A 6,925-nucleotide genomic window follows, 5' to 3' on the forward strand; every position below is an offset into this window, starting at 1 on the left:
AACTGAATGATGCTATCTCAGTGGGCGATAACCACTGGGGATAGAACAAAGTTTGAGACAAGTGGCATCTTTAAGACCAACAAAGTTTAATTTTTAAAAGTGCCACTGGACTCAAACTTTGTTCTGTTTCTTCAGACCAACTCAGCTATCCATCTGAACCACGGGAGATATTTGCCTGAATAGGCTGTTCACCTGCAGAGTTGGGTCTGAGATCAGTTTTCTGTCAGTTTGTTTGTGTGTGTGAGCAAGGGTTGTTTCGTAGAAAAAGAGCTAGGGGAACTCATTAGTATAACTCATTAGCATATGCCACACCCCCTGACATCAGGGACCCGGCGGTGGACCTGCAAGGCCGACGGGAGTGCGAGGAAGCCCCGCCAAGGCCCTCCCTGGCCCCAGGCAGGCAGGGGTGGGGAGAGGCAGGGAGGAAGCAACTTACCCTCCCTCTTCTCCTGCCCCCTCCTGGCTGAATGACGGCCAGAAGCGGGGCGGCCAGAAGCAGGGGGCGGGGCTTCATCGTGTGCCCCGCCCCCCGCACCTCACCCGGGGGAACTGCGATCCCCCGCGTTCCCCCCCGAAATGACCTCTGTGTGTGAGAAAGGAAGACAGACTGCACTTTGAATCTGAGGCAGAGATTAAGGGAGCTGAGTTTTAGCTGGAGTTGGCTGAAACTTAAACATTCTTGGGCACGTATCTTCTTTGAGAAGTTGATGCAGGATTAGTGGCTGTGCTGCCTGATTTTTTTTGGAATCTACTTTTTCCCACTGTGGTCTTCTTGTACATTTGTCAATAAATACATATTGTACGTTATGCCATAAATCTCCAGTGCCCTCTCATCCAAAGGAAACAAAACCCTGTGGTGCTCCTCCTGTATATTTCACCATTCAGGGAAAAAGGAAACATTAGAAAATATGAGTAAAATCAACCCTGCCGTATCCTAAATTTAGGTTTCCAGGCATGACTGGCTGATGAAATATATCGCTATTGACCTGAAAGGAAGACTAGGTTCTGATCATATGTGCTGTCAGGGAAAAGAGGCAACAGTTTTAAATTTGCATTCAAGTTACAATTATGCACAGTAATAAAAACGTTTGGTGTAGTGATTAAGTGCGCGGACTCTAATCTGGAAGAACCGGGTTTGATTCCCCACTCCTCCACTTGCACCTGGCTGGATGACCTTGGGCAAGCCATAGTTCTGATAAGAGCTGTTTGAAAAAGAGCAGTTTCTGTCAAGAGCTCTCTCAGACTCACCTACCTCACAGGGTGTCTGTTGTGGGGAGGGGAAGGGAAAGGAGTTTGTAAGCCACTCTGAGACACCTTTGGGTAGTGAAGGGGGGGTATAAATCCAATCTCCTCCCCCCTCCCCCCTCCTCCTCCTCTTCTTCTTCCCCCCTTTGTTAGGGGGAAGGGTTTTCATTTGGGATAATCTCCCTTGCAGTACCTTTAAATGAGAAAAGGTTGAAGGCACTACACCACTTGCCTTGGACCTCCTTCTGTATTGTCACCCCTTCTCTTGCCCCCACCATCTGCTGATGCAAGTGAAACTCTAGTTTTGTTTTACAAGGGGAAGGAGAAGAGGAACAGCACTTCACAGGCTTTACATGATATTTGCTCAGAACGGAAATAGGCTTTATTTTGGCTAATAGGTGGACTCCTCACACTTTTGCTGAGATAACAGGAAGGCAGAGGATGATTGGGGCCCCTGCAGTGGAGGACTGGAGAGCATGAGGGAGAGGAACTTCATCCTCACATTTCACCCCTGGGTTGTTTGTTCCCTTAGTACAGCTTATTTTGGAGCCCAGTGGGGGCAAACTATGAAAGTGTCAACAATGGCATTTTCAGGAGAGAATCAGAGGGCAGAGGGGGGGCTTGGCATCTCCCCTTGCTTTCTCCCCTGCACATGTTCCCTGATGCAGTAATGGTGTTATGAGAAAAATGTGAGATTGGAACACCATGTTCCCCTTGTAACCTTCAGTTTAAGCCTCATCTGTCCCTCTACCAAACACTATGATTTCAAATTGTATGCACATAGTAAACATGCATGACACAATGCAAAAGAGAGTGTTGTACATGAGCATCATCCATAGGCCTCTTACTTACCTGCTTGGGGTGAGGAATTACCAGTTCTAATTTCCTTCCCTTGAGGAAATGAGGAGCAGTAGAAAAAATAGCCTCCACATAGTAATACTCAAGGAATTTCCCATAGTCTCTATGGTAAAGACCATAGAGACTATGGCAGGCAGCCTAGAGTGTCATGTGGAAGTGATATCACATCCTCCTCAAACTACACCATCCTCAGACACCCCCTCAAATCTCCCAGCAGTTGCTGTGGCAAAGTTGGGAGCCCTAAACCTCCATGATGTGCAGGAGTTTTTGTGTTATAACCTCTTTAATTGTATACTATATTTGCCCTAACTGGCATCCTCTGCAACATGAACATAATTATTGAGTCACACACTCGGGGGAATTGCGGGGGATCACAGTTCCCCCAGGTGAGGTGCGGGGGGCGGGGCACACGATGAAGCCCCGCCCCCTGCTTCCAGCTGCCCCGCTTCCGACCCTCGTTCAGCCAGGAGGAGGCAGGAGAAGAGGGAGGGTAAGTTACTTCCTTCCCGCCTCTCCCCACCCCTGCCTGCCTGGGGCCAGGGAGAGCCTTCGCGGGGCTTCCTCGCACTCCCATCGGCCTTGCAGGTCCATCGCCGGGCCCCTCATGGAGCTCGGCAGTGGAGCCGCAAGGCCGGCAGTGGCCGGGACCGTTGGGGACGGGGGGCCTTCGCGGGGCTTCCTTGCACTCCCGCACCTTTAAGACTAACAAATAGCACCTTTAAGACTAAGACTGAGTGGTGGGTGTGGCCTTATGACACACTTCCGGTGATGTCAGGGGGTGGGGCATATGCTAATGAGTTATGCTAATGAGTTCCCCTAGCTCTTTTTCTATGAAATGACCCCTTCAGTGACTGCATCTATGCTTATAGTATAAAATTATGACATCACAAGGGGTCCTTGGATTCACCTCTTTGATTGCATGTTGCATAGACTTACCAGGTTGCCTGCTGCCCACAGCTTTCTCCCCACTGCTCTAGTTCCTATCCTCGCTCAGTGAAATGGTGGGAGCAAAATGGGGGGAGGGGGATTGTGAAGTGCTGTGACAAAATATCCAGTTGAGTACCTGGAAGTGGTGCAGCATGGTACTGTGGAGGTGTCTAAGAACTTTCCCAATCCATTGATATTAGGGGAATTCCTGCAGCATCACACAGCATCATTTTCCTGGTCTCCATTCCACAATGGCTCCCAGCTAGCAACCTCTCTCTTTTACTTCTGTTTCCCTTACCATCTGTATACGTTGCCCTGATTGACTACATGGGATGCTGATGCAGTTAGACTCAAACTGTCAGAAAACACAGAGCATTCTGGATTCAGACACTGAATGTTAGGAATCTATGGTTTTAATTGGCACCCGTCATTACAGTATAGGAAAAAAAGAAACCAGTGGCAGGATACGTTCCTAGTGACTAAAGCATTACTTCAGCTTCATATCATACACATAAAGATTTCAGTTTGGTATTGTTATTATACACCCTGTATCACTTCTAAGTTTTGTACAGGACCTAGCCCACTCCCAACAAGGGACAGTGTATTCCCATGGGGGCCTATGTTGCCATAGAACTATTATTCCAACAGAGGAAGTCTTCTTGCTTCCAGGTGTTCCTATTGATCATAATCCAATCATGCATTCCACCTGTTAAAGAGAGTGAAAATGGGCCAAACATCTCTAGCTTTTAGGCCAAAACAGGCAGGATGGAAGTTGTAAGATTCTGCCCATTGTATCAATATCTAAGCAAGGGCATGAGCAGATCCTTCCCTGTAGAAAGAAGAAGCACATTTCTTCTTGTTTTCAGAACCCATCTCATGCCTATGATGGCAGGGACTGAAATCTGTGCTGTAACATCTTTGACCCCTCAGGCACAGATTTATATAGCATTGGATCCAAAGGTACACTTCCAGCTTCCACTCATTGAAGGGCTGTTCTACATCATGTGTTTGAACACGAGAAAAGTGAAACTAAAACAAAAGGTGTCCTCCCTTTACACAAGATTGTGCTCAACTTCTCATGCATGAAGGGTACATGCTATCCTAAAATCAGATAAAGAACTGCGGGATTTTACTCTAAGCTGGTGGATGAGAATGCTGCTGGAATCCCGATATGTGAAAGATAAACGTCAAGGTTTTTACCTACAGCAAATTGATTTTGATAAACTATTGTTAGAAACAAATGATAAGTTGATTAAGAAAATGTATGGGTTTCTTTTGCAATTGAAATTGGAAGATGAAGTGGTGAAAGATTCAATGATTAAGTGGATGCAAAACTTTGGTTATAATATTGAGATTGATGTGTGGGCTCAAATATGGAAAAATAATATAAAAATTAGTAAATCGGTTAGCTTTAAAGAAAATATTTATAAAATGTTTTATAGATGGCATATAACTCCAGAAAAATTATCACAGATGATTAAAGGAATGCCTATTAAATGTTGGAAATGCCATTACAAAGAGGGCAGTTTTTATCATTTGTGGTGGACTTGTGCAATAGTAAAAGGTTATTGGAAAAAGATTCATGAGTGGTTGCAGAAAATGTTGAAATATATAAACCTGAATTGTTTTTATTAAATATATTACCGGTATATTTAGATAAGAAACAAAAACATATAATTATACATGTTGTGACAGCAGCAAGAATTTTCTATGCGAAATATTGGAAAGTGAACTAGGTGCCAACAGATGATGAAATGGTTGAAGAGATCTTAGAAGTTGCCGAAATGGACATTTGAACGGAAAGGTTAAAGGACCATGAAGACCAAGACTTAGAAACAGTATGGAATCCTTTTTATATATGGATTCAAACAAGAGATTAGAGAGACGAACTTTGAGTCTATAAATTAGAGGTTAACCAGAAAACACCTGCAAAGAAAATATTTTATTTACTTGTAGAATTTGAATTATGTAACTTAATGTGTAAGAAGATCCTCTGTACTCTACTGCTACCTGGATGTCATACCCATTACCTTATCCCACCCCTACCTTATCCTCTTTTATGAAACCCCAATAAAAACCTTAACCGGCAAAGAGGGTACCCTACCTGCTATAGCTCTAAAGGAAGTCTTCTGCAAGTTATCTGTACAACTGGGATCCATGTGGGGCACCAGTGTGCTATATTATATTGTCCATCTAGCTGGCTTCCAGCAGCCAATAGCACTGGGTATCCCATGAACAGGGCTGGCTCACCCACTAGGTGAACTAGGCATTTGCCTAGAGTGCTGGGCCCTGGATGGGGCGCCGAGCTGTGCTCCCCCCCCGCCAAAAGCCCGCGAGCAGCTCTCCAAGTGTCAGCACTTCGCTAATTGGGGAGAGGCATCCGGTGAGCATCCCGTGCCTGGAGACAGGATTCCCCCCCCCCACCTCCCTCCCAAACTGCCTTTGGAAGCGGAGCATGAGAGAAATCTCTCTTCCATCTTGGAGGATGCTGCAGGAACATGTGGGGCGTGCTCGCTGGGTCTGACAGCTGCGGGGGGGGGAGGCAGTGGCAGCGGTAGCAAAAGGGTGGCTGGCTCCAGAGGTCTCCAGGCCCCACCGGGAGGTTGGCATCTGTGCCACAAGGCAGCCTCGCCTAGGGTGCAAAAACACCTCGAGCCAGCCCTGCCCATGAATGCAGGCTGCAGTCGTTCTCCAGTACCAGGACTCTTCCAATCTGCTCATTCAGGAGTGTGAGAAATTGCTGTCTGGATTCTCCTCAAAAGAAAAGAGACTTAACAGTGTTAAATCTTTGATTGGTCCAAGTGGTTAAATGTTTGCTATATTAAGTAAGCACAGCAAAAACATATGTGATTCACTGCTTGTTGGAAGTTCCGGGTGTGATGTCCCTGTGTCTCCAGACTTCATGGCAAGAGAGACTAGATAGCTAGATAGGCACACTGACTTTTCTTTCTGTATTTACTCTTATGCCACTGTCCCCTTTGAAATGTAGATTGTGTTCTCAGGGGAAATTTTCCTTCCTTCTGTTCACTCTCTCAGATGAAGCTCCCTCTTCTCCCTGCACACACCAAGAGGGATGACATGCTGTCCTATCTTGGAACCATAAAGCACATGGCCGGAGAGCCAGTTTGGTGTAGTGGTTAAGTGTGCGGAGTCTAATCTGGGAGAACCGGGTTTGATTCCCCACTCCTCCACTTGCACCTGCTGATGTGACCTTGGGTCAGTCACAAGCTCTGGCACAGCTGTCCTTGAAAAAGAGCAGTTTGTATCAGAGTTCTCTCAGCCCCACCCACCTCACAGGGTGTCTGTTGTGGGGAGGGGAAGGGAAAGGAGTTTGTAAGCCGCTCTGAGACTCCAAGTGAAGGGCAGGGTATAAATCCAATCTCTTCTTCTTATTCTTCTCCTTCTCCTCCTCCTCCTCCTTCTCCTCCTCCTCCTCCTCCTCCTCCTCCTCCTTCTTCTCCTTCTCCTCCTCCTCACCATCTGCTTCCACCCTTAACTAGTAAGTTAGTACTTTATCCTGTCTCTACAGTTTCCTATCCAAAAGTGTACTTCTCAAATAAAGAGAGAAGTATTTCTCTGATAAATTTGCAACATGGCTCTGTGTAGTTCTGTAAGCTGGGTAACCTGGTAAAGGGATGCTGCTGCATTTGTAGCTTTATTTAAGCACTCTGCTATCTAGTGTGAACTGGACTAACACCAGTTAACCTCAACACTGCTGACAAATACACACTGTATTTGATGACAGTTTCTACTTTACTTGTGATATATGCAGCCAGGTCCCACCACCCTTAGTGTGGAGATTTTAACTCTGTTTGAAACTATACTTTTGTCATTTTGGAAAGCAAGCCCCTTTGTCATGCCTGAGGGTTGCCAGCTTCCAGGTGGGGCCTGGAGA

This window comes from Gekko japonicus, unplaced genomic scaffold (assembly GCF_001447785.1).
Source record: "Gekko japonicus isolate JY-2015 unplaced genomic scaffold, Gekko_japonicus_V1.1 scaffold443, whole genome shotgun sequence".
Taxonomy (NCBI): domain Eukaryota; kingdom Metazoa; phylum Chordata; class Lepidosauria; order Squamata; family Gekkonidae; genus Gekko; species Gekko japonicus.